This window comes from Sander lucioperca, chromosome 3 (genome assembly GCF_008315115.2).
Source record: "Sander lucioperca isolate FBNREF2018 chromosome 3, SLUC_FBN_1.2, whole genome shotgun sequence".
Lineage (NCBI taxonomy): Eukaryota > Metazoa > Chordata > Actinopteri > Perciformes > Percidae > Sander > Sander lucioperca.
The window spans coordinates 31,951,801-31,956,800 of NC_050175.1; the positions used below are offsets into that span (position 1 = coordinate 31,951,801).

General features: G+C 44.6%; 1 protein-coding gene across 1 annotated transcript in view; it reads left to right on the plus strand.

Annotated features, from left to right (window-relative positions):
* The first annotated feature begins 1,827 nt into the window (after window positions 1-1,827).
* vps35 (VPS35 retromer complex component) overlaps window positions 1,828-5,000 on the plus strand; it is a 23,680-nt gene continuing 20,507 nt past the window's right edge. The window contains exon 1 of the mRNA XM_035999859.1: window positions 1,828-1,846. The gene's annotated coding sequence lies outside the window, so the exon portion shown is untranslated. The remainder of the gene's footprint in view (window positions 1,847-5,000) is intronic.

Sequence of the window (5,000 nt, forward strand, 5' to 3'; positions counted from 1 at the left end):
TGGCGAGCAGCCAGATAAGCAAGGGCGATCTTTTTCTCTTTGTTCTGTTGGTAAACCCCGCTTTAGCGAAAGAGCCCACCCAGTCCTCGAGTTGAGTTCCTAAGAATATCTGCCATTTTTTTCAAAAACGCAGCACTTAATCCAAAAGAATCAGAACAAGCCCTTGATTTGCATCAGTGCTATTTGGGAGGTCACTGCCAACTTCCACAAACGCTGCTCTGTGCTGTGGTTATCCCTGAAACATGATTTAAACAGAAAAAAACGCGGTCATTTTCATCCAGGAAAAAAACAAAAAAACCACCAATGTTGGTATAAAACAATGTTTCATGTATTCTTGCGTTAACAAGGAAAGATTGGATATAGGTCAATTTACTTATGCTGCAGATAGGACAAAGGAAAAAGCCAGGCTTGAAACAGAGTGATACCGTCTTCCTGCAGCTCTCCTCTCTCTCCCCTCTTCCCCTATCTGTCCCACGTGCTTATCATCGCAGAGCATCCAATAGAAAGGTATTGCACTCTCTCTGAAATACCTGTTACTGACCAAGAGTCCCTCCTGTCACAGCCTAGATTATTCAAACCTTAGACAGAGCCAAGAGGATGTGCGGAAATCTAGTTTTTTCCCCCCCCCCCCCCCCTCCGCCCCCCCCCCCCCCCCTCCAGTACCCCCTTAAATAACAAAATGCTGATATTATGTGTTTTAATAATGGTGCGTGACATCTAAGTTTTGGTATGGGATTGACTAGTGCCGCCTACCAAACCTTTAAAACTTTAACTGTCAAAGTTTTGATCCACTTTTTTGCAGATTTCAGGCGTCCGAAATTGTTTCTCGGATTTTTTTTAGGTTGATTACATAGTTTTTGTGGAACACCCATTTCTGCCTCTAATGAAGACTCGATTAGTTGACAATTTAGCCAATTGCCTCACAGTTTTTGCAGGTGCAATGCTTGACTGACAGGGTGAAAAGACTGGCCAAGATTCAACAGTTTGAGGATATAGACCCAGATTTTTCACATAACGCATGAATTTGGTTTGGAGTTCGATAAACAGCAAGTATGACTGGGAAATCTGTACCACAAATTTTTCAGCATAAGTCTCTGGAAAAGCTTGTAGCACTTGTGTTTTTGTAGGTGTGGTAGTTGGTGCATGTTTCTTTTTTTGGAAGGATTGATTAAGAATGCTGATGGGTACGGAGTGGGGAGCTGGAAAGGGGAGTATAGCACAAGGAAAAGTAAGGAAGATAGAAAGGGTGTTCGTGGTTTTTGAGGGTTAGGGGTGGGCTGGGGTTTTATCTCCTAATTGGTTTTGGGGGATTGATGGGGTCAAGCAATGCACAAGGATGCGAGAGGGAAATGAGCATGTGTAGAGGGGGGGGGGGGTGGAGGATGCGGGGGGGTCGTTGTGTGTAAGGGTGGGCTGGGGGGTTCCATTGGTGCGGGCTGGAAGTGTGGAATGCTAGGAGGGCTGGTCGGTTGGGTGAGGTGTGTCTTGTTGGGGTGTGCGCGGGGTTGGGCTCGTGGGGGTGGAGGGGATGGGAGGGAGGGGCAGGGGGGCGGGGAGTCGTCAGAAGCCGGGCCGTAAGAAGGGGGAGGTAAAAGAGGGGACAGCGGGAGGCCCTGTGCCGACGACGCCACAGGGGAACAAAGGAATGACCGTGATACAATGACCCATCGATTGTCCTACTGAAACTTTGCCGGCAATAACAATTAGGGTGCATGCGCAATCAGGTCACAGCCCGAGACCGGCAGAAGAATAAAGGAAGACAAGAGCTAGATCAAATGGTGAGTTCACCAAACCTAGTCCGGGCCCTCACCACTGGAGGGTGGTCAACGGTGGGGCAAGTACAAACGGTGTGTCTGTTTGGTGTGGCTGTTGTGAATTGGCTAATAGTATTCATTTACAATTGGATGCGACTACGGGTGGCGATATTGGTCGGCAGCGATACAACTTGTGTTTACCACGGTCTGTTTCCTTTTGAATTCTTCCATTGGTTTACGGTATATTAGAACGTATAACGGATAGCGGGGGTTATTAAGGATCACCGTTTATGCTACAAATAAATTGCGTAAAACGTAATACTCAGTGTGGCTATAGATGGGAGCACTTGCATCCTGTCGAGATGAAACTGATGAACAGTTAGTGAATCGTTAACAATCACCTGGTGGGGGCCGCTACTAGGTTGGGGGGGAGGGCGCGGGGTCGGTCAAACCAAATTACGCAGGTAAGAATAAGTGGACAAACGCGCAATAATTAAAGGCTCGGAGAGGAGGAGGGTGTACGGTCAGGGGTAGGAGGGTCAAATGGGGGGGTCCCCCCTGTAATGAGGCGGGGGAACAATTGGTAGTGCACTAGCATTGCTGAAGCTACAGAAATTAAAATAGCCTCGCCTTCTTATAGAATTACCTGTAACCGACGATATATATATAGCTATATATATAAGAATATAGATATATATCATATATAATATATCTATATAGATATATATAGATATCTATATTAAAAATCCAAAGCAGCTGCAAGCCACAAGTGCGCTCAGCAATGCTGATGAAATTTAGATTTTTGATTACCTTTTTGGCATTTTAGGCCTTTATTTGCATAGGACAGCTTAGACTTGAAAGGGTAGAGAGAGGGGGAAAGACAAGCAGCAAGGCATGTCTTTGTCCATATGTGCTTGGAGTCAAACACGCGGCCGCTGCGTCGAGGATAAACCTCTATATATCGCGCCCGCTCTACCAGGTGGCTAACCAGGCGCCCAGAAATTGAGATTTTGTCACAATTATGAAGCATGTGATAAGGAAACGGATGCTACAACCAGCCCCATCCGTGCGTATAACAGCGTTCTGTCACTGTTGGTGAACCTCACTGATGCACCATAAGCTTAGTTTCCATCTACCTGTCATCGATTATCTGACATTCGGTAAAAAATTCAGGCGAATAAGCCGTGAAAGTGTGTTTCCCATCCAACGGCTTTGAAGCGAATAAAAACCTGTGTGTAATGATGTCACATGCTGTTTTGTGGTCAAATTAGTATATCGAATTGATTTGAGACATTTTATGGTGTTTTCCATTCACTGAATCGCCCAACATTCAAGCAAACATTGCGAACAAAGTTTTGCTAGACAAATGGATCGCGCCGTCTACCTACAAATGATTATAATTGCACAAGTTGTAAGAGTGCTTATGTGCCAGCTGATGGCGACATATCAAGCTATAATAAGAAACGACGACGCTATCAACACATTGCTATGATGATGCCATGTAAATGCCCAACGACAACGCAGGCGGCCTGTGGTGTGGGAACGAGAGCGCTCCAAGAGTTCTGGAGATCGTGGTTTAGAGACACTTAACGGAAACCGTTTGGTTGAAGCATTTCAGATTTTGACCATATTGCGTAATTTATTGGCCCGTACCTGACCCAGATAACCATGGCCCTCCGGTTCCAATCGAGAGTGTATAAAAACTGGCTACATGCGCAGAGTACAGAGTGGTAGGCAAACATTTGGGTCAGCAAGACCACCATGTGTTTACGCCGTGTGCAATGCCATACGAACGAGGATGATGCGAAGATATAGATAGGCTACCTACCTAGAGTGGATGAGGCGCATGAGATCTCGCTGCGTAACTCCAGAGCGCACCTTGTGCCACAGACAAATAGACAGGACTCACATTCCGCAATTAGACCCCCTGCTGAAGGCTGCAGGGATTTTGTCAATAGAAGGGCTGGCCATCAATCGTACTACAGGCTGTAGTAGACAGTCGTTGCATCTTAAGGCACATTTTGCGTCGGCACTACCAGTAGTGCGCATTGGGTGCGCGGTCTTCAGCACTTCTGACCTGTACAAGTGCATCTGTTTAACCATAAAATGACCTAAAACGTATCGCAATTCATTATTTATTCGGCAAATGACATTTCCCATCAGCGTTTATCGCATAAGCCGTATATCCGAGACCGAATGTAAAAGCTTTGAGTCGATATTCATGAAATTCATAAAATGTTTCTGTTTCCGTGAGGCATTTTTCATTTCATATCACTTAATTTGCATAAAAATGTGTGGATGGAAACATAGCTATAGTTAGTCAAACTGCACTTCTTTGCTGTATTCCTAATGACAGGTTAACTAGCGGAGGAGCAAGTATTGATATGCAAGTGGATGTTTAGGGGTCTTCTACGTACATTTAACTGCGCGAGTGGAAATGTGGCTTGTCATATGCGCCCAGCTCCACAATGATTGAGATTTATAAAACACCATCAGGCTTTTGTGCAGCTTTAGAAATCTGACAAAAGAATGTGTATACATATTTCTGTCTTTGTGTGTAGCCTACACTCTGTTTTTGTCGTGAATCTACACAGAGTTTTATGCATCTGGCCTCTGGTCGGCCCGTGCTAAATTCTGTCAAACTATCATCATAAATAGCAGGTTTTACCGCTGTTTTTATACTGGTTTCACTTGATGTTGCCCATAAGAATCCAGAATCTCAACAAAAGACTAAAACTGATGTAGAACTTTCTGTTGTAGCCGCTATTGCGTAGCTTGACATTGCCAGACCAATTTACGTTTGGTAATGTAAAATGTGCATCTGACACAGCAAATAAAATGAGCTTGCAGATTTGTCTGGTTTCCCAGGCAAAGTAAAACACCTTTTAACTTTAAATTGCTACAACCATCACAGCTCATCTCTGCACGCTGTAGTCTGTTTGCATTTTTCCGTTGCTCAGAGTTACATCATATATGGCATTGCTCTAATTGTTGTAAGTCTATCCAATTGCGTCCAAAGGCATTTGGGTTTACTCCTGTTGATAAGGCCCCTTGGAATCGCAAATGAACTGAGAGCTTCCATACTATTTCTCATTTGCAATTTGGTCTGGTGATGTCAGGCTACCGCTGTGATGTCTGTCGAGAGCTTTTCAGAATCTTTTTTTTCGTCCTTCATGTGTTTCAGTTTATTCTAGGACGTTGCTGCTTTTCCCTCGTTAGTGTTTTTATTTGCTACATTTGACATGT